Here is a 23,849-nt window from a genome sequence, read left to right as displayed (position 1 = left end):
ATTTCAGTGAGCAAGACTAATACCTCAACAAATATTGCAGAGCGAGAGAAAGAGGATGAGAGAGGACGAGAGACAGGATGAGAGACAGGATGAGAGAGAGACAGGATGAGAGAGCGAGAGAGAGAGAGAGAGAGAGAGAGGATGAGAGACAGGATGAGAGAGAGGATGAGAGAGAGGGAGACCATGGAGAGGTGGAAGAGAGGGGGGCTTTTGGCAGAACCAGTGGTCAGTTTTCCAGAAACAGCCTGATCAAACACAGTCGCAGGCCAAGCCAAACACCTCTGGACTTCAGCCTGATGGAGCTGCCTGCAGCCTGAGGCCACTGATCAGACTGTACAAGGTACAGTTCTGTAACCACACTGACAAACACAGGTCCTAACGCACTGCAACGTTTCAGACAAAGTCAACAGAGAGAGAGAGAGCGAGAGAGAGGGGAAAATTGTCAAGAGAAAGAGAGGGGAGGGAGAGGAAGAGAGAGAGAACATATTGTATCACCAGACAGTCTAGCTCAGTAAGAGAGACCCCACTCAATTCAATTCATAGGGGCTTTTCCCACTGCATACAGGAAGCGCCTTTGTTGTGATTACTCCAAATAGCTTGAATGTTGTTTGTCTGATCTGCTTTGCTCTGTTTTCTTCATACTCTTCTACACACACACACACACACACACCACCACACACACGTAGGGCTAGCACCATTACTGTATAACCGACAGTTATGGATGAAGAATGGCTTGAAAAATAAAATAACCGTCATTGACCGTTTTAAATTTCCTTAAAAAAAAAAACTGCTGACTGAAGACGGGACTGCCAGGCATTCTTAGGGTTAAGTCCGTTTATGCGGTAACATGGACTCGCAAGTGCCCCTTCCCTGCAGCAGCAGCACACATAGCAATAGAATGAATAGAATGGGCTTGGTACCTCTAACCCTGGCAATTTGACTGGTAAACTCACAGTCCTAGTTGGTATAAGAAAGAACATTGCGGCCCCGCCCGTCTGAGGGGAACCTAACCTGTGGTTACCTAGGTTACCCCATTGGCTCACAGCAAAAACTGAACCTTTTTCCAACTAAATGTTCTTGTTGTCTGGTTGTTTTATCAATTACAAAACTACATTTAAGAAAAGTACAACATGTCTAAAGATTATTTTTCAACATTGCCTGCTTAGAACAACATAATATGTAGGGCTTCCCTCATGCCCCTTTTCATGATGATGCTAGCAGCCACTTGAGTGAGTGTTAGCTAGCTAACTTACCGACCGGAAAATAAGATAGCCAAAACCAACAACACAAACACACGGACTATACAGCTAGCTACAAGTAGCAAGTGGAGTTACAAACAAACTGTACTAAACAAGTTAAATGTTTTCCACACATAGCTATGTGTAGTCCACTTGGACTTTGTCCCCACATTTCCCACTCTACATGGGCTACCAACCATCACCACACAGCGACCACATGTCAAAGACCGCGTCACAGACAAATTGACAGCGACAGACAGTGAGTGACTGGGGCTGAAAAAAAGATTATTGTAGGCCTAGATAGAGAAAGACCATTTAGGCTATGGTTGCAGTAATACTTTTAGACTATGATTTCCTACACATTTGTATCTTTATAGTTTGCAGTTTGTAACCTATGGAATTAAGAAAAGGCTGAACAAGACCCCATAGAGCAACAGTTACTTTGCTCTTAGGTAAATGATTAGTACATCTTGTTGAGATGAGTTGGATACCAGTGGAGGCTGCTGAGGGGAGGACGGCTCATAATAATGTCTGGAACGGAGCGAATGGAATGGCATCAACCACATGGAAACCACGTCTTTGATGTGTTTGATATCATTCCATTGACTCCGTTCCAGACATTATTATGAGCCTTCCTCCCCTCAGCAGCCTCCACTGTTGGATGTGCTCTGTGCATCTACAGTACATGTAGTCACACAGGTGCCAATCAAAGCAATCATCAGAGTGTGATGAAATAGGAGCACACTACATGCACATCTATTCATGTACAGTAAGACAAGCTAGTAAGAGTCCGCCTGAATGACCAGAGAGCTGCCTATTCATGTACAGTAAGACAAGCTAGTAAGAGTCACCCTGAATGATCAGAGAGCTGGCTATTCATGTACAGTAAGACAAGCTAGTAAGAGTCACCCTGAATGATCAGAGAGCTGGCTATTCATGTACAGTAAGACAAGCTAGTAAGAGTCACCCTGAATGACCAGAGAGCTGGCTATTCATGTACAGTAAGACAAGCTAGTAAGAGTCACCCTGAATGACCAGAGAGCTGGCTATTCATGTACAGTAAGACAAGCTAGTAAGAGTCACCCTGAATGACCAGAGAGCTGGCTATTCATGTACAGTAAGACAAGCTAGTAAGAGTCACCCTGAATAACCAGAGAGCTGGCTGAGCCTATTTCCAGCGCTCTGAAGATTTATGAGCACAGTCATAACTGTAATTCACACAGAGGCAATTATCTATATACAGTACGGTGTGACTTTTGTCACTACCACCGTGCTATGCCCTGATCCCTTCCTGGTATGACATGCACAATAAGGCCTCCCCATCATGATACATGACATTGTGTTTTATTGTACCCAGGGGCCCCGCTTAGCTTTTATCCATGGTAATGCAGAGATGATAGTTGTTCCACAGTGACCTCCCAGTATTAGCTGGGCTGGGAGTCGACCACAAAGGCAGACAGAGACTGGGAGACTAGCCCACTCAGTGGGATGAAAGCGCCCCCAGCAACACGTCCAACCTGTGGTTTGGGTGGCTGACTAATTCACTATGGCAGTGATGTTACATCAGTTCTCCCCATTATAACAAGTAGCTTCTTTCACAAGGTTGATTAGGACAGCCAATCCTATGGCTTCTTGGATTGCTTGCTAACATGCAAACTGGTTTGACCCTGTTAGTAGATGTCTCTATAAAACATCCAGGTCAAACTAGGTGTGAGGCTGTGTGTGTGTGTGTGTGTGTGTGTGTGTGTGTGTGTGTGTGTGTGTGTGTGTGTGTGTGTGTGTGTGTGTGTGTGTGTGTGTGTGTGTGTGTGTTGGCGTGCATGTGCCATTTAAAATCCAGTTTAGTTTCTATCTCTGGCAGCTGAATATGGCCAATGTCTTTTCGATGCTGCTTGGTGGTAATTGCCAACCTCCTTAGTGAAGAACAGGGTGGCCAATACAATACTATCTAGCCTACTGGCCAATAAAATACTATCTAGCCTACTGGCAAATACAATACTATCTAGCCTACTGGCAAATACCATACCATTTAACATACTGGCACCTACAATATTATCTAGCACAGGGGTCTTCAACATTGTCTTGCCCATGGACCCCCTCCCAGGCAACCCGGAGACTTAGGAACCCCCATCATGCATTCACAAAACTTTCATTTTTCACGTCTTGTCTTATCATCAGGTGAATGATAATGGCAAGGAGAAGTAATCCACATTTTTAAATGAATAGATTTGGTAGATAGTTTTTCATTATTTTGACCTCCCCACATTATAATTGGAAGATGAAGTGTAAACTCTAACATACCAGCCGCCAGAGGCATTTGCCACACTGGTAGCCTATTGGTGGATGCTTTTTGAAAGCCTATGTCAGATACTACAGTGAGTCTACATGGCTCCGAATAGTGTAATTTGCTCAATATTAGGAGTTGAGAAATCATTAGAAAGAAGATATTCTCTTATTTTCTACTGTAGGTATATAATTCAAAGGCTGTTTATTCTGTTGTTGCTAACGATATTAATACAAATATTTAACATTTCTTTACATATTTTTTCTCGGCCCCCTGCAGTACCTTGGACCTCCGGTTAAATATCCCGATCTAACAAACTGCCCTGTACAGTACTATCGAGCCTACTAGCAACTACAATACTATCTAGCCTATTGGCACAGGCATCAATGTCAAACACATAGAAAATTAGAGCTTATAATTTTATGATTTTATTTATGATTTATTAGGATCCCCATTAGCCGACGTCAATGGCGACAGATAGTCTTCCTGGGGTCCGACACGTAACATTAAAATAGATTACAAACAAAAATACTTTACAATTTACATATATTTAAAACATTAACATAGAAATGACAGACATACAACTATAAGAGCTATAAGATCTGTAGAGAAAGTGGAGAAGGAATTCATAACAAATCACTCCTCAATTTCTGGTACTGTCTTTTCAATACTGTCTTTTCAATACTGTCTTTTCAATCTGTTTCTTTCTCTCTCTCTCACACACACACACACATGCGCACACACACACACACACACACAAGCACAAACACCGCTGGCGACGGAGGTGCTAATGGTGTTCCTTAATTCAGATTTAATGAAACCCACACCCACTGGAGGAGTGTGATGTGGGATGTTATTAAAGGAAGGCAGGAAGCAGAGAGATGCAAGGAGACACCAGAGAATACTGGAGAGTCAGAACATAACAGGCATGGCTAGTGTGTGTGTCTGACCAAAAAGGCATAGTATCATCTAAGCAAAAAATAAAAAATACACGCACACAAGCATGTACACACTTTGTGCACAAAATGATTTAGGGAGCTTCAATGTTTTGAACCCAAGTTGAACCACTCCTCCCAAAACCAATGTGCCTGTTCAATGTGTAAATGTACGTTTTTAAACTGTACCCAGTATGCAAAATGACATTGAAAATACAGTACCAGGAAAAAGTTTGGACACACCTACACCTACTTCTGTCACGCCTGCTCCCGCTCACCCTCACTGGCGCTCGAGGGTGCCAGGCTGCCCATCATTACGCACACCTGTCACCATCATTACGTGCATCAGTACTTCATTGGACTCACATGGGCTCGTTCATGTTTTGATTGCCTCCCCTATATCTGTCTATTCCTCAGTTTCATCCCTGTGTCAGCATTATTGTCGTTATGTTTCCCTTGTCCAGACGCTGTTCGTGTTTTGTTTCATGTCCGTTATTCATTAAATGTTCACTCCCTGTACTTGCTTCACGTCTCCAAGCGTCTGTCCTTACACATTCAAGGGTTTTTCTTTATTTTCTTTATTTTCTACGTTGTACAATAATAGTGAAGATATCAACACTATGAAATAACATATATGGAATCATGTAGTAACCAAAACAGTGTTAAACAAATCAAAATAAATGTTATATTTTAGATTCTTCAAATTAGCCACCCTTTGCCTTGATGACAGCTTTGCATACTCTTGGCATTCTCTCAAACAGTTTCACCTGGAATGCTTTTCCAACTGTCTTGAAAGAGTTCCCATATATGCTGAGCACTTGTTGGCTGCTTTTTCTTCACTCTGCAGTCCAACTCATCCCAAACCATCTCAATTGGGATGACGTCGGGTGATTGTGGAGGCCAGGTCATCTGATGCAGCACTCCATCACCCTCCTGCTTGGTCAAATAGCCCTTACACAGCCTGGAGGTGTCATTGTCCTGTTGAAAAACAAATGATAGTCCCACTAAGCGCAAACCAGATGGGATGGCATATCGCTGCAGAATGCTGTGGTAGCCATGCTGGTTAAATGTTCCTTGAATTCTAAATAAATCACTGACAGTGTCACCAGCAAAGCACCCCTGCGCCATCACACCTCCTCCTCCATGCTTCACGGTGGAAACCACACATGTGGAGATCATCCGTTCACCTACTCTGCGTCTCACAAAGACACGGCGGTTGGAAACAAAAATCTCAAATTTGGACTCATCAGACCAAAGGACAGATTTCCACTGGTCGAATGTCCATTTCTCATGTTTCTTGGCCAAAGCAAGTCTCTTCTTCTTATTGGTGTCCTTTAGTAGTGGTTTCTTTGCAGCAATTCGACCATGAAGTCTTGATTCACACAGTCTCACATTCTAAAAGGCACATCTGTTAATCGAAATGCATTCCAGGTTACCTCATGAAGCTGGTTGAGAGAATGCCAAGAGTGTGCAAAGCTGTATTCAAGGCAAAGGGTGGCTACTTTGAAGAATCTCAAATATAAAATATATTTTGATTTGTTTAACACTTTTTTGGTTACTACATGATTCCATATGTGTTATTTCATAGTTTTTTATGTCTTCACTATTATTCTACAATGTATAAAATAGTCTAAATAAAGAAAATCCTGGAAAGAGTGTGTCCAAACTTTTGACTGGTACTGTATATATTTTAGACATACACTACCGTTCAAAAGTTTGGGGTGACTTAGAAATGTCCTTGTTTTTGAAAGAAAAGCACATTTATTTTGTCCATTAAAATAACATTAAATTGATCAGAAATACAGTGTAGACATTGTTAATGTGGTAAATGACTATGTTAGCTGGAAACGGCAGATTTTTCACGAAATATCTCCATAGGCGTACAGAGGCCCATTATCAGCAACCATCACTCCTGCGTTCCAATGGCACGTTGTGTTAGCTAATCCAAGTTTATCATTATAAAAGGCTAATTGATCATTAGAAAACCCTTTTGCAATTATGTTAGCACAGCTGAAAACTGTTGTTCTGATTAAAGAAGCAATAAAACTGATGTTGACGTCAGGTGCAATGACAGAAATATGTATTTTTCAGTCATTGATTATACAGCCAAATTTAAACTTACACTCTCAATAAAGTAATAATTATATCACAATAATAATATTTCAAGCCTCTTAATATAGGAAAAAGGAGTCAACTGAAGATCACAACAGAATATTTATTATCGCGCCGATTGGCCACAAGCACTTATGTTAGATTTTTTTTCAAACTTCAAAACTGTCAATAACGATGTTCAAAGTAGTCAAAATCACAGAATAAACCAACAGACCACTTCAACTACAATAACATTCTCAGTAATGGTTCCAGAAAAAAACTATTCTGGCTATGACTGATATGTTGTTCTTTATCTACCTTAGTTGAATGCACTGACTGTAAGTCGCTCTTCATAAGAGCATCTGCTGAGTGACCAAAATGGAAATGGAAAAACAAATACTTGCAACGCATGCTGGGTATTATTCTAATATTTGGTAACCCCTGCTCTACTGTACTATACCGTGCTGTCCAAACTTGTGAACCATAGACATCTATGATTCATTCAGACCAAATCTACCAAAATTCAGACCAAATCTAAACCAAATATAGACGTCTATGTTTGGGCTAAATCTAGTCCGGACCGGACGTCTGTGGGCATTGAAATCAAGGCTGGACTGCACCAAAAAAAGGTGGTTGGTCTGGATAGGACCAAAATAAGATGGCTGGTCCGGACAGGACCAAAAAAATACATCGTCATCGGTACATACTTAGTGGGAAGTGCTTTATGTTGTAAATCTTAGAAACCTAGTGTGCTGCTTTTTTGGCCAGGTCTCTCTTGTAAAAATATATATTTAACATCAATGAGACTGACCTGGTAAAATAAAGGTAAAATAAATAAAACAAACACAGACACACACACAATCATGTACACACGCTAAAACACACACTTATGCAACATGCACACATGAACACAGACACATCCCACACAGTAGTGATATATTGTGACAACACACTTTCTCTCTCATGCACACGCACAACCCCCCCCCCCCCCCCCCCCCCCCTCCACACACTGTCATATGACTGAAGTGCTATGTCTCCCAGGAGGATCAGCTTTCCAACACAAACATGAGAACAGCAGCAGACGCTACAGAATGGCACCTCCCTGACACACACTCCAAAATACAAACATAGTCACAGTGACGTACTGTTTAGATATAAGATCTTAACTTGAGCCATTTTGCTACAGCAGAAAAAATATCCTGCAGGAAGAGAAAATACTAATTATGGAAATTACTAACTTCAGAAGCCTTTTAATAAAACCTCAAATAAACTGCAAGTTTTGAATTTCCTGCATCCTGTGACAGGGTGATCAAATTAAGATCCTACATCTCAATTTGAAGTCTCATAATGCTATTCTACATATTTTGTCATTAAGGCTGTGAGAAAATGTTGCATGTGCCCTGGGTATGAGAACATTTGTGAGAAAACATTTTAAAAACTGTCCAAATCAGCGGTTATGTTTTAGAGACATTTAGACACATGTTTTAGGTGGTTGTTAACAATACATTTGAAGATGTATTGTATTACCTCCATTTGGTAAATCATTTGGTAAATCTGACCACAACTCTAGACTCCTGAACAGGTAATCAAATGGCTACCCGGACTAATTGCATTGTGCGCCCCCCCCCCCCCCTAACCCCTCTTTTTACGCTGCTGCTACTCTCTGTTTATCATCTATGCATAGTCACTTTAACTATACATTCATGTACATACTACCTCAATTGGGCTAACCAACCAGTGCTCCCGCACATTGGCTAACTGCATTGTGTCCCACCCACCACCCGCCAACCCCTCTTTTACGCTACTGCTACTCTCTGTTCATCATATATGCATAGTCACTTTAACCATATCTACATGTACATACTACTTCAATCAGCCTGACTAACCGGTGTCTGTATGTAGCCTCGCTACTTTTATGGCCTCGCTACTGTATATAGCCTGTCTTTTTACTGTTGTTTTATTTCTTTACCTACCTATTGTTCACCTAATACCTTTTTTTGCACTATTGGTTAGAGCCTGTAAGTAAGCATTTCACTGTAAGGTCTACTACACCTGTTGTATTCGGCGCACGTGACAAATAAACCTTGATTTGATTTCAGATGGAATGTGAGCTGACCCAGAGCCTGACCCTGTCCTAACTCAGGCCTAGTGCTGTCATTTGACCCAGACCCAGACCCTGTCCTACCTCAGGCCTAGTGCTGTCATTTGACCCAGACCCAGACCGATGTCCTACCTCAGGTCTGGTGCTGTCATTTGACCCAGACCCTGTCCTACCTCAGGTCTGGTGCCGTCATTTGACCCAGACCCTGTCCTACCTCAGGTCTGGTGCTGTCATTTGACCCAGACCCTGACCCTGTCCTACCTCAGGCCTAGTGCTGTCATTTGACCCAGACCCTGTCCTACCTCAGGTCTGGTGCTGTCATTTGACCCAGACCCAGACCCTGTCCTACCTCAGGTCTGGTGCTGTCATTTGACCCTGACCCTGTCCTACCTCAGGCCTAGTGCTGTCATTTGACCCAGACCCAGACCCTGTCCTACCTCAGGTCTGGTGCTGTCATTTGACCCAGACCCTGTCCTACCTCAGGTCTGGTGCTGTCATTTGACCCAGACCCTGACCCTGTCCTACCTCAGGCCTAGTGCTGTCATTTGACCCAGACCCAGACCCTGTCCTACCTCAGGTCTGGTGCTGTCATTTGACCCAGACCCTGTCCTACCTCAGGTCTGGTGCTGTCATTTGACCCAGACCCTGTCCTACCTCAGGTCTGGTGCTGTCATTTGACCCAGACCCTGTCCTACCTCAGGTCTGGTGCTGTCATTTGACCCAGACCCAGACCCTGTCCTACCTCAGGTCTGGTGCTGTCATTTGACCCAGACCCTGACCCTGTCCTACCTCAGGTCTGGTGCTGTCATTTGAAGCCCTGTCCTTCCGAGAATGTGCTCATGCTGTTTTTTCCACCACTTCTTAGGATCTGTGTTTACGCTGTGAGGTCATTACATAATGCAGAGGGAGAGCTTCAAATAATATCATAAGCAACTGGAAAAGTTTATAAAGAGTGCCTTTGAGTTGCCAGAAATGACAATGCAATAATTATACAACCCAGTGTGGGGAGTCAAAATCTCCATAGAAAAAACAAGGCACACTTTTCTGTGCTGAACATTTGGCTTGGAAGCTCAGAGCTCTTATCACAAAGTGTGTCAGTATGGGGGGTTGTGCAACAGGCACGCTTATCTGTACCGTCACCCTGGACCAGGGACCCAAACAGGACACCCACTCAGGCCCTGTCCCCAGCCTAGGGCTCTCAGAGTGGGGGAGAGGGCAGAGGACAGAGGGCTTGTAAATGTGTGCTTGTGTGCATATGTGATCACCTTAAATGTAAACTTCCATGTATATACGTACTGTATGTGAATGTGATAGGAGTGTGAGTGTACATGTAGGTATAGAAATGTATAATATTACAAACTGTATTTTTTGTTTTTCTAGAATAAAATATGAATATCAAAAAAAGATAAATGTCTTTGAAAGGCAGTGTTTGTTAGATCTGTTATTACATAAATATGCACACGGTTATGTGTAGTAGCAGCTGCAGAGCCTCAGACCTATGTAACACAGAGTAACTGAGTGCACTGACTAATGGCATTACTCAACTAAGAGGAATGACTTTTTAAGGGGCGAATTCTAACTTTAACTGAGGTCTTTTTATTCATTGATATCAATGGGAGACTAAATTAACATTTTACTGTGGAAGTTAGGATTCGCCTGAAGAGCAGAGGAACTGAGGGAGCACTACTGTAAAAGATTTGGCAAGTAGATGACTCTAGTAGCCTCTCTGTCTGTCTGTCTGTCTGTCTGTCTGTCTGTCTGTCTGTCTGTCTGTCTGTCTGTCTGTCTGTCTGTCTGTCTGTCTGTCTGTCTGTCTGCCTGCCTGCCTGCCTGCCTGCCTGCCTGCCTGCCTGCCTGCCTGTCTGTCTGTCTGTCTGTCTGTCTGTCTCTCTACCTGTCTGCCTGTCTCTGTTATGCCCATGTTGGATTGTTTATGTTTTTCACAAGGTGTTGTAACGGACTTAGTACCTGACTCCCAACTCTGTATTGGCAAAACAAAGGCTTTGTGATATCTAGCCCTCTTGTCTGTGTTCCTCTCTGCTCTCTGCTGTTCTCCAGGCTGCTTCCCTCTTCCTCAGGGTCTGTGCTCCTCCTTTCCTCTCTGGGGAGGCCCACTGTCTCATCCCCAGCTCTCCTCTCTGCTCTCCACTACCATACAAACACATACACATGCATGCGCACGCGGACACACATTCTTTGCACACGGACACCCTGCTTAAAAAACAACCACAGTGGCAGCCAGAAAAGAGAGAAAGGAAAGAAAGAACTGTATGACTGCCATCCCTATCTCAATCGCCTGCTACATTCCCCCTCCTTCTCTCCCTCTCTCCTTCTCTCCCCCTCTCCTTTTCTCCCTTTCTCCTTCTCTCCCTCTCTCCTTCTCTCCCCCTCTCCTTTTCTCCCTCTCTCCCTCTCCTTGAAACAGCATTACTTCAGCGGAGACAAACATCATGTGGTTTAGAGAGAATAACTAACTTTTGTTGAGTGTATCTCTGTGGGTATCTCAGTGAATGTTTTATGACTGCCAAGGTGACAATGGGTGTGTGTGTGAGAGAGTTTGCACACGTGCACACTGTGCATTCGGTGTGTGTGTTCCTTTGTCTTGCAATGTATCTTACAGAGACTACGTCTGATTGTTATGAGGCGTCACATGGTTTCAGCAGCTCTCTGTCCCTTGGTAGAGAGTGGAATGCACACACACACACACACATAGCCCTCCCCACGGCGTCCCACCCCATGCGTTCATCGGGGTATGCAGAGTTGAACAGTGGTGGGGGTCGGAGTGTGTGTGTGTGTGATATTGCTCAACACACAAAGACACAGCGTCTTATATGGCTCCCAGCTGCGCAGAGCTGGCCCGCTAACCCTTCATCCAGCAGCCTGGAATGTTTGGTGTTCAACCCCAGTGGAAAGCCCCAGTTGCCAATACACACTCCCAGCCCCCTCAGGAGACAAACATATTCCACAGAGCCGGACAGGCCTCACCCAAGGAAGAATGGCTCAAATTCTACAGCTGGTACAAAAACAGAGCAGAGGAACCGATGTCAACCCTGTATCTGACCATCCACATCTCATAAAGTGGGACATTCTGAGAGAGAGAGAGAAAGAGAGAGAGAGAGACAGAGAGAAAGAGAGAGAGAGAGAGAGAGACACAGAGAGACAGAGAGAGAGAGAGAGAGAGAGAGAGAGAGAGAGAGAGAGAGAGAGAGAGAGAGAGAGAGAGAGAGAGAGAGAGAGAGAGAGAGAGATGGGGGAATTATGCAGATTGTTGGTCAAGTTGATAAAGATATGGAGGGTGGTGTCATTTTCAGAGGCAAAACGCTTGAACGTTTATAAGCTACAGTGGGTGTCTATAGAAAGGGGTGGGTATGAACTGTTCCTGCTGTCATTCTAATAACGTAACTTCTCAGGAGACACATTGTTGTGGTGGCTTTCTCTTTGTCATGGTCGACTGACAGCAGGTGCTATGAAAGAAAGTAACCTATCTTATTGAGATAGTCATAGGCTATACAAACCGATGTTAAATACTCTATTTATTTTTAATAAGATTTCTGTTACCTATAGGTTGTTGAAACGTTTGGCCTAATATACGGGTTTAACCGAGCTACCATCGCAGTAAAATTAGCTTTAAAAATTCTAAATTCTCTCAGTGTCATTGCAAAATGTGTAGAATAGCATGAGATTAGCTATACAACTGCAAATTGTTTTCTCTGACCCATGTCAAAATGTGTTGAATTGCATGAAATTTGCTTTAAAACAGCAACATGCTCCCTCGGCACACATATCAGCAAGTACACACCCTAAATAAACGCCTCTCAAATAAACGGCAGGTCTAAATGAATTGTTTATGAGGTTACCATGAATTACCATGAATTGTTTATGAGGTTGCCAAAAGGAAGCAAACACCCCGAAACAGAGGGACCTACCTGAATTTGTCCAATAAGAAACGCCTGTTCTTCCTTTGCAAAACGTTTAGTTTATGGTGTGCTCTAATGACCTTCCATGGCTCCTACGGTGGGCTCAGACATTGCGGGACCGCGAAACTTCTGTATACCACTGTGCATGTGTGGTCAGTTGCTTGTAATTTCGTTTTCTTATGATAATAACACATTAGCATAAATTATTTCGCCCGATTATTGCAGTCAATAAGGAACTTACCTTCAATGGTCATTCGCCTCTGGAATCTTTTCGGTGTTCTGCGTAGTCCACTTCACACTCTCCACTTTTAGCTTTCTTACAGTTATTTTCACAGCGCTCGTATATTTCTCTTCCCTCTTAGCTGCAAGGCACAACACACAATAACAATTTTCAGTACATTCCTGCATGCTACTGATAAAAAGATTTGTGAACAGTGTGCACTTAATATTTACTGGCAAGTATTTTTCTTGGTGAGACTTGACGCCTGTCTTCCGATGCCTTTTGGGCCGGTTTTGTTGTGACCAGTCAGCTCTAGAACACTCCCATGTACAGACGCCAGAAGGAATGTAAATATGCAGCATATTGCAAATTGCAAAAGCTGCAGACAATCTTGGCTTTTGTTTAGGGGACTGGGTGTTCACTGGTGCTGATGCGAGTTTGTCCACGTCCTTTGTTGTTTCTGTCACACCTAAAAGGGGCCATTGGAGGAAAGGCATGTGCCCGACTCTCTTTGTCTGTTTCCTTCTATCGCCTTTACCAAAACAATATATATTTTTGTACATTTCTTGATCTTTCTTATTAGACTATTATCTAACCAGTGACTGGTTGCCTATACGTTCATCCAAATCGAACTATAGCCGAAACCTGGTCTACGCAAATGTGATCGCAAGCATAAGACAAAAGGAAACGTGGTATTCACAACGTGCAATGCTTTTATATAGGCTATAGACTATCTGTTTTTGTTGTCAGTAAGGACATTTTGAGACAAAAAAGTTCATCTCAAATCCTTTGTTTCACTGTAACCCTGCTCCAATTCCACCCCTTCAACGCGTGTAGTGCATGCGGTGCGAGACTGCCCCATAGCCTCACCAAATCCGCCCGAAGTTCAACCCTCGGCTTGAGTCTCTGTGGTGTCGCTGTCTGTCTCTCGCTCTCAATTGTCACATACGGTGGAGGAGGAAAATTGCGCTCTAATCCAGTCCAGCCAGCGACAAACGCCAGTGCCTATCAACGAGAGCAGTGACGACAGCCTAGCGCCAGTCACTCATCCGCCGCCTCCGCCACACCCATCCATTCATAAACTGAATGGATGCCCTCACTGGCACATGGCGCCGAGGATAGGGAGAGGATGGTAGTAATACGGTCAAATCCTGTTGTATTTTTAAGAGAGAGAGAATAATTAAATCTGAAATAAATGCTTAATCCATATAGCCTACCGACAATACCTACTGCAGGATTTGACATATTTTTTTATAGTGACAAATAGCCTATCAATCAAATTCACCCAATCTGTCATAATTTCTCGTAAATACTGAGTATTATTAATATCTGGTCTTGCTCAATGCATCGCTAGGGACACATGTTACTCTGGCTAATCACACTTATAGTGATAATGAACAACACCTCTGGTGTGTGTGTGTGTGTGTGTGTGTGTGTGTGTGTGTGTGTGTGTGTGTGTGTGTGTGTGTGTGTGTGTGTGTGTGTGTGTGTGTGTGTGTGCGCGCGCTTTGGTGTGTGTGTGTGTGTGTGTGTGTGTATCTCTGTGTAGTCTCTGTGTGTGCGTGTTTATTTCAAACCAACACAAAGCCCCCTGTTGTTATGGTTACACTTAGATATGACATTAATTGGTTGGAAATGTCAAGGTAAAAATACCATCATGTGTTGAATAGAATGGTGGCAGACAGCCACAGGGACCTGTCTACAGGTGCTGTGCATAGGAGTTGATATAGGTCTGTGTAGTCACTTTGTTGCACATGGTCTGTTGTGCATCAGGAGTGTCTACTAGACAGTTTAGGGATGTATTCATTAGAGCACACCATAGCAAAACGTTTTTCAACGGAAAAACAAGAACAGGAGTTTCTTATTGGATAAATTCAGGTAGGTCCCTCTCTGTTTTGGTGTGTTTGCTTCTGTTTGGTTCCTAGTGATTACACCCTAGGTGTAATTCTCGTCAATCATAATCACAGCCGTATACATTCCCCCCCAAGCAGACACATCGATGGCCCTGAACGAACTTTATCTGACTCTTTGTAAACTGGAAACCACACACCCTGAGGCTGCATTCATCGTAGCTGGGGATTTTAACAAGGCTAATCTAAAAACAAAACTCCCTAAATTCTATCAGCATATCGATTGTGCTACCAGGGCTGGAAAAACACTAGACCATTGTTATACTAATTTCCGCGACGCTTATAAGGCCCTCCCCCGCCCCCCTTTCGGAAAAGCTGACCACGACTCCATTTTGTTGATTCCAGCCTACAAACAAAAACTCAAACAACAAGCTCCCGCGCTCAGGTCTGTTCAACGCTGGTCCGACCAATCTGAATCCACGCTTCAAGACTGCTTCGATCACGCAGATTGGAATATGTTCCGCATCGCGTCCAACAACAATATTGACGAATATGCTGATTCGGTGAGCGAGTTCATTAGGAAGTGCATTGACGATGTCGTACCCACAGCAACGATAAAAACATTCCCAAACCAGAAACCGTGGATTGACGGCAGCATTCGCGTGAAACTGAAAGCGCGAACCACTGCTTTTAACCAGGGCAAGGTGACCGGAAGCATGACCGAATACAAACAGTGTAGCTATTCTCTCCGCAAGGCAATCAAACAGGCCAAGTCTCAGTACAGAGACAAAATCGAGTCGAAATTCAACAGCTCAGACACAAGAGGTATGTGGCAGGGTCTACAGTCAATCACGGATTACAAAAAGAAAACCAGCCCCGTCGAGGACCAGGATGTCTTGCTCCCAGACAGGCTAAACAACTTTTTTGCCCGCTTTGAGGACAATACAGTGCCACTGACACGGCCCCCTACCAAAACCTGCGGGCTCTCCTTCACTGCAGCCGAGGTGAGTAAAACATTTAAACGTGTTAACCCTCGCAAGGCTGCAGGCCCAGACGGCATTCCCAGCCGCGTCCTCAGAGCATGCGCAGACCAGCTGGCTGGTGTGTTTACGGACATATTCAATCAATCCTTATCCCAGTCTGCTGTTCCCACATGCTTCAAGAGGGCCACCATTGTTCCTGTTCCCAAGAAAGCTAAGGTAACTGAGCAAAACGACTACCGCCCCGTAGCACTCACTTCCGTCATCATGAAGTGCTTTGAGAGACTAGTCAAGGACCATATCACCTCCACCCTACCGGACACCCTAGACCCACTCCAATTTGCTTACCGACCCAATAGGTCCACAGACGACGCAATCGCAACCACACTGCACACTGCCCTAACCCATCTGGACAAGAGGAATACCCATGTGAGAATGCTGTTCATCGATTACAGCTCAGCATTTAACACCATAGTACCCTCCAAACTCGTCATCAAGCTCGAGACCCTGGGTCTCGACCCCGCCCTGTGCAACTGGGTCCTGGACTTCCTGACGGGCCGCCCCCAGGTGGTGAGGGTAGGTAACAACATCTCCACCCCGCTGATCCTCAACACTGGGGCCCCACAAGGGTGCGTTCTGAGCCCTCTCCTGTACTCCCTGTTCACCCACGACTGCGTGGCCATGCACGCCTCCAACTCAATCATCAAGTTTGCGGATGACACTACAGTGGTAGGCTTGATCACCAACAACGACGAGACGGCCTACAGGGAGGAGGTGAGGGCCCTCGGAGTGTGGTGTCAGGAAAATAACCTCATACTCAACGTCAACAAAACAAAGGAGATGATTGTGGACTTCAGGAAACAGCAGAGGGAGCACCCCCCTATCCACATCGACGGGTCAGTAGTGGAGAAGGTGGAAAGTTTTAAGTTCCTCGGTGTACACATCACGGACAAACTGAACTGGTCCACCCACACAGTCAGCGTTGTGAAGAAGGCGCAGCAGCGCCTCTTCAACCTCAGGAGGCTGAAGAAATTCGGCTTGTCACCAAAAGCACTCACAAACTTCTACAGATGCACAATCGAGAGCATCCTGTCGGGCTGTATCACCGCCTGGTACGGCAACTGCTCCGCCCACAACCGTAAGGCTCTCCAGAGGGTAGTGAGGTCTGCAGAACGCATCACCAGGGGCAAACTACCTGCCCTCCAGGACACCTACACCACCCGATGTCACAGGAAGGCCATAAAGATCATCAAGGACAACAACCACCCAAGCCACTGCCTGTTCACCCCGCTATCATCCAGAAGGCGAGGTCAGTACAGGTGCATCAAAGCAGGGACCGAGAGACTGAAAAACAGCTTCTATCTCAAGGCCATCAGACTGTTAAACAGCCACCACTAACATTTAGCGGCCGCTGCCAACATACTGACTCAACTCCAGCCACTTTAAAAATGGGAATTGATGGAAATTATGTAAAAATGTACCACTAGCCACTTTAAGCAATGCCACTTAATACAATGTTTACATACCCTACATTACCCATCTCATATGTATATATACTGTACTCTATATCATCTACTGCATCTTGCCATCTTTATGCAATACATGTACCACTAGCCACTTTAAACTATGCCACTTTATGTTTACATACCCTACAGTACTCATCTCATATGTATATACCGTACTCTATACCATCTACTGCATCTGCCATGCCGTTCTGTACCACCACTCATCCATATATCTTTATGTACATATTCTTTATCCCTTTACACTTGTGTGTGTGTGTAAGGTAGTAGTGTGGAATTGTTAGGTTAGATTACTGTTGGTTATTACTGCATTGTCGGAACTAGAAGCACAAGCATTTCGCTACACTCGCATTAACATCTGCTAACCATGTGTATGTGACTAATAAAATTTGATTTGATTTGATTTTGACCTGTACCTCTATTCAGTGTTGGACAGCTTGGATGCACACACTCCCAGACTTTCCCAGACACATCCTGTGTCTAGAAGCTAATTAGGAGTGCCACTTGACTTGAATGACAACAAATCATTTGAACTACTATCAGTTTCTGCTATGACACCCTATGTCAAGGAATGGGAGATACCTAGTCAGTTGTACAACTGACTGCAGTCAACTGAAATGTGTATTCCGCATTTAACCCAACCCCTCTGAATCAGAGAGGTGCGGGGGGCTGACTTAATCGACATCCACGTCTTCAGCGCCAGGGGAACAGTGGGTTAACTGTCTTGCTCAGGGGCAGAACTACATATTTCTACCATGTCAGCTCGGGGATTCGATCCAGCAACCTTTCGTTTACTGACCCAACGCTCATACTCGCCAGGCTACCTGCTGACAAGGATTACTAAAGTAGGATTACTAAAATAGAATTACTAAAGTAGGCTTACTAAAGTAGGATTATTTAAGTAGGATTACTAAAGTAGGATTATTAAAGTGTTACCAAGACCTTTGCCAGGATAGGACAATGATTTACTGGGAGGAACACACAGGACCATGTTTTGAACATTTTGGTCTCTGCCTCTCCAGTTCACTCAACCATTTGCTGAGGCATTCTCGATGTGGGGACGAGAAACATGTCCAGGCTTGCTCACATCTCAGCTGTTGTGCAATGAGGGCCCCAAACAACACACTACAAGCCAAGCCATAGGTCCTTGGTACTATCAAATCAAATCAAATGTATTTATATAGCCCTTCTTACATCAGCTGATATCTCAAAGTGCTGTACAGAAACCCAGCCTAAAACCCCAAACAGCAAGCAATGCAGGTGTAGAAGCACGGTGGCTAGGAAAAACTCCCTAGAAAGGCCAAAACCTAGGAAGAAACCTAGAGAGGAACCAGGCTATGAGGGGTGGCCAGTCCTCTTCTGGCTGTGCCGGGTGGAGATTATAACAGAACATGGCCAAGATGTTCAAATGTTCATAAATGACCAGCATGGTCAAATAATAATAATCACAGTAGTTGTCGAGGGTGCAGCAAGTCAGCACCTCAGGAGTAAATGTCAGTTGGCTTTTCATAGCCGATCATTAAGACTGTTACTACGGTTATTATAACACTCCGGCGGGTATGACATGTAGCTGTGGCCATGGCAATGGTATCATTGGGATAAATCATTGACCTGTATCTGGATAAAGTGAATGTATTGGAAACATGTTTCTGATGAAGGCCATTGACAGCCGATTTTAGCTCTAATCAGATCAATCAAGTATCACGTTTTTATTGTGAGCGAGAGTCGCGCATATTCCTTCCAAATGTATTGGGCGGAGACAATCTTTATTGCAGTGATGAACATTGGCGTGATGGTGCAACCTGGGTCATGTGAACGTTTGTCTTTTTGAGCCAACTCTATGCTCATCAAAGCTAATCATCTTCTTTGTTACCTCTCTCCTTCATGCCACACCAGGTGCATGGAAGCTTTATCCTAAAGTGTCCTCTCCAGCACTTTCTCATTGCCCAGGGTTATGCCCAGCACCATTGTTGTGCCTGGGCACAATAGGAGCACAAAGGTGGTCTCCAAAAAGCCCACCCCGCTGTCTCCCTGTCCTGTGGGGGGGGGGGGGGGGGGGGACTGCTGATCCGAGGGGTGGGAAAGGCCTGCGTGGGCTGAATTCAACAAAGCTGGCCCGGCCCGTGCCACACACTCATGAAAGAGTGGTCCTAATCCTACCCAGATCGATTTCACTCAGCAACTCTGTGTCCCTCACACTGGCCCGGCCCCGGCCACAATAGGGCTCTCTCTGCACCTCAGAGCCTGGTTCATTCTCCCCGCTGATCCTTCCGACAAAGCAACGTTACAGAAGTGCCAATTGAGCTTGAACATTCGCTCACAAAGGGAGGTGCTCACTTGGTCCACCCCCCTGGCCGTACGTACCCTAGCACATTGGGCAGTAGCCAGCCAGCCAGCGAGCTAGCACTGTGTGCTATGGAGACTGGGTGCCGTTATTCACTGTTCAGCTGAATTAGATCATTCTGCATGTCAGCTATTGATTGGAGATGGATAAGTTAGTAGGCCAGTGTGTGAGAGAGAGCCAGGCCTTGAGTCACTACAGTAAAACTGACTCACAGCTAGGCATTAGGAGATTACATGGATACAGTAGGGGGATAACAGTTCCCTAATACTCCTGCCATCTTGCATTCCACTAACACCCTATGACACGGGTTTAGGTAAAGTATTGCTATGGTTTTGACAATACATACAGTGATATGCAACTAATGACGTATTGAAATCTCAGCTCAACAGGACAGGAAGAATCAGGACTGAATCCACGACTCCTTTAAGACTAACAGTCCTATTACTAATGGAGGTTGTTGTTACTTCTCCAATCTACATGATCAGTGTGATCCTGAATGCAGCCCAGAGGAAAGCTCTTAAGCTCTGTGTAGTGATTGACTAGACATACGGTCCATCTCTGTAGTGCAGTAGGGAGACCAGGTGTCACCCCCCAGAGTCTGGAGCAGGATCAGAGCGAGAAAAACAGCAGCTCCATGCCTTGTCCCTCCGTACACCTGCCCATAGCCACACCTCCGCCATAGTCCTGCCTCGACACTGAGTGCTATGAATAGTCACGCTGAGTGGAGCCAGGTTTAGGCACGTGCGCCTCAATGCAGCTCAGTTCAGCACAGCGATCCCAGTAGTGTCACCACTCTGACGGCACTTTGGGGTCGCCATGGATACAAGGACTAGTGCAGCTGCCACTACCCTGACATCGTTACACGAGCTGACTGAAGATTCCTATTTTAATTTGACTCTCTTTCCTCTCTCCCTCTTCTCTCTTCCCTCCCCTTTCTCTTTCTCTCCCTCTCTTCTCTCTCACTTCTCTTTCTCTGCCTCTTCTCTTTCTCCTCCCTCTCTTCTGTTCCTCTGCTCTTTCTCTCCCCCTCTCTCCTCTGCTTCTCCTATTTCTCCCTCTCTTCTTTCTCTGCTTCTTCTCTTTCTCCCCCTCTCTTTTGTCTCTCTTCTCTTTCTGTCTCTCTCTTCTCTCCCTCTCCTCTCTCTCCCTTCTCTTTCTCTCTCTCTTTTCTCCCTCTTCTCTTTCTCTACTTTTTCTCTTTCTCCTCTTTCTCCCCTCTCCCCTCTCCCCTCTCTACTCTCCCCTCTCGCCTTTCCCCTCTATTCTCTCTACTCTTCATGTTTTCTTTCTCCTCTCTCTCCCCTCTCCAAACTATCTACTCATTGTGTCTGTCACTGTGTGTTTCTGGGTTCATAGCTGCATTGGTATGATGTGCTTTCTGTAAAACAGAATGGAGCACACCTGACAATACTTACGTGTCTGTATGTATGAGCTCACAGAGATGGATCTGGGCATTGTACAAGTCCCAACAGGGAGGTGGAGCAACGTGTGTGTGTGTGCGTGCACGCACTAGAGGCCATGTGCACTCCTTGCCATCTGACTGCCACGTCTCTCTCTTTCTCTCTCTTTCCCTCCTTCCCTCCCCCTCCTTCAACCACGCAGAGTATGAGTGATACCACTAATGGACATCTTTGTGTGTTTGAGGCCCTGGCCTTTTAGTGATGTCCAGCAGCTCTCCCTGTGGTCAGAGTATATCACAGGGAGAGCTAAATACAGGGCTAAATGACCAGATTTAGGTGTTTGTGTTCCGGATCCATTTACCCTTCAGTGTTTGATCAGTCATATAATTAGTGTACCCAGACAGGCAGACAGAAAGGAAGGAAGACACAGGAAGGAAGACAGACAGGAAGGAAGATAAACATGCAAGCAGATAGGGCGGCAGGCAGGCAGCCGAGAATGGGATGACCCCGTAGTCTGGTTCCTCTCAATGTTTCTGTGGACCAAGGAGGTTTCCTCTCCACCCTCACCCTGGTTAGTTCTTTTTAGGGTTTAGTGGGTAGGGAGTATGTTGAGGACTTTGTGCATTTGTAAAAAGTGCAATACAACTTAACAAGATACTGGCTTTGGATCTACTGTACGTCAGATAAGACGAAGAGTGGAAGTGAGCACATCGATTTTTTGTTGTTGTTGCTGCTCACTAGATTGATCTTACAGTACTTAAATGAGTCCGAGAGGGCTGCCATTGAGTCCACCTTCACTCACTCACTCCAGCCAGCCAGGCTGTTGATTCAGAATTTTCAGTCAGAACATAATGAATTTCCTCCCTCCAACATTTTGAAATCAGGACAGTGAAGATGAGCTCATGTGTTGAATCAGCTGGAGCAGTGTGTAGTGTGCAGTGTGCAGTCCCAGCGGGGTGATTGTGGTGGGTCGGTGGGTTGCCTAACTCTGGTCTGATAGTTGGTCAAAGTCCTACTGGGGGAACAGAGTAACACACCAGACGGAGCCAGATGTGTCTGTGTAGGATGTCTGCAGGACAGACAGTTTGATGTTCACACTGTCCGTTGTTGTTGTCTGTCTCACTTTTAGAGGATCTTTTGTTTAGCGCACCCAGTGAATGACCGTTGACCTGAACTGAAAGAGAGTCCGTGGTATGGGTCAGAGCTTACGGGTTATGCATCTCAGAGACTGTGGTGTGTAGTGTGTGTGTGTGTGTCTGTGCACGTATATGTGTTTGTGTACACATCCGCGGTGTGAGTGACAGTGCAGCTGGTTGAGACATGAGACTGGTTGATCTAAAGGGGGAGCAGCAGGGCCTCTCACTGGCCCAGCTCTGCTCTGCCTGGTGTAATGAGTTCTTATGGAATACCTGGGGCCTGGGCTCCATGCTGGCTGACTTGTGTGCTGCTGAATCACAAGGAGCAATGGTAATATGCATCGGTGCCTCAAACAAGCCAAACAGACAGTGACTCATCTGTGCAGTGGAAATAAAGTATTATTGAGTTCATAAAATACTTTAGCATGTGAACTTGAAATGAATGGTGAGCATACATCCTCAGCCATCCAGGATATTTGGCCTGCCTCTTGTCCATATTGCTATTGTTAAGAGGATATTCATTTATTCTTTCTAGTTCATGATAAATTCCATTGGGAAGCAGCAAATGTACTGTTGTCCTAAATGTCCTACCTTGGAAAGTATACCAGGGTTTAGCCCATCATTAAATAGGACATGATTTATTTTTAGACTGTGTTTGAATCGTCCGACCTGCCAGTCTAGTAAGTGAAACCAGTTCTGCAGGATCAATTCTGGCTCCCTACAGTTAATGCATTTGGATAAAGTGTTCTGCAGTTTGCTCTGTTCTTATCTAGATAAATATTAGCCATTTGAGTTCAGCTTCTCTGGGAATATTAGGTTAAAGCCCCAGTGAATCATGCCTGGTAACTTGTATAAGAATTTGATATACACTCTTAGAGAAAAGGGTTCCAAAAAGGTTCTTCGGCTGTCCCCATAGGAGAACCCTATTTGGTTCCAGGTAGAACCCTTTTGGGCTCCATGTAGAGCCCTATGTGGAAAGGGCTTTACATGAAACCCAAAAGGGTTCTACCTGGAACCAAAAACGGTTTGTCAAAGGGTTCTCCTATGGGGACAGCCAAAGAGCCCTTTTAGCTTCTAGATAGTAGCTTATGGATTCATTCCATATCCTGATAGAAAGATATTGCTCTTCACTGAATAGAGTAGACCAGGTGTCAGGACCCGGTGCTAGAAACAGTCACTAAATCGGCAGAACCCAGAAGATGAGGCAGACACAGCAGTACTAGAGATGGTGGTTTAATAAAAAATAGATAACTTCCAAAATACAAAGAAAATCCACAAAGTGGTAAAAACAGCAAGGGGAAAAAACAAACCTAAAAGACTAATCCAAAATACAAAAGAACAAAACCAGAGAACCTCTGGAAAATCCAACAAGAGAAAAATATATGTTCACAACAAGGCTTGGGCTGGGGCTGGGTGCTAACATACAAACACTGAGCAAGGAACTAAGGAACACACAGGGATTAAATACTAACAAGGGAACGACATACAGGTGCAAACAATAATAGAGCAAGGGAAAAACAAAAGGTACAAAAAAGGTGCAATGGGGACATCTAGTGACAAAAAAAACAGAACAGTCCTGGCCAAAACCTGACACCAGGGGTGTCAAACATACAGTCATTTGAGTAATAACAATAACAATATCTATATTTTGGGGGGGAAACTAACTCAATATACGTTAAAATGACTAAAACCAAATGGAAACTGTAAATAAATGATAATGGACCTACAGTACATTTACACAGTTTCTTGACTGTCCAGCTCGCTAACAATCATTAGACAGTCAGGGAGCATCAACAATTCCAAAAACTATGGATCGAGGACAATTGTCTG

General features: G+C 44.6%; 1 protein-coding gene across 2 annotated transcripts in view; it reads right to left on the bottom strand.

Moving 5' to 3' along the window:
* Positions 1-13,851, bottom strand: part of rhobtb4 (Rho related BTB domain containing 4) — a 69,793-nt gene extending 55,942 nt beyond the window's left edge. The window contains exons 1-2 of one of the 2 annotated variants that reach the window (XM_071404106.1): positions 13,657-13,851; positions 12,808-12,928 (exon numbers count right to left, since the gene is read on the bottom strand). The gene's annotated coding sequence lies outside the window, so the exon portion shown is untranslated. Of the gene's footprint in view, positions 1-12,807; positions 12,929-13,019; positions 13,634-13,656 lie in introns of those variants that run through there. The other variant, XM_071404107.1, reaches the window with a different exon arrangement.
* Between the last annotated feature and the right edge of the window lie 9,998 nt (positions 13,852-23,849).

Source organism: Salvelinus alpinus, chromosome 5, assembly GCF_045679555.1.
Source record: "Salvelinus alpinus chromosome 5, SLU_Salpinus.1, whole genome shotgun sequence".
Lineage (NCBI taxonomy): Eukaryota > Metazoa > Chordata > Actinopteri > Salmoniformes > Salmonidae > Salvelinus > Salvelinus alpinus.
The sequence above is the reverse complement of the archived record's forward strand: the minus strand, read 5'-3'. Positions and strand labels throughout refer to the sequence as shown.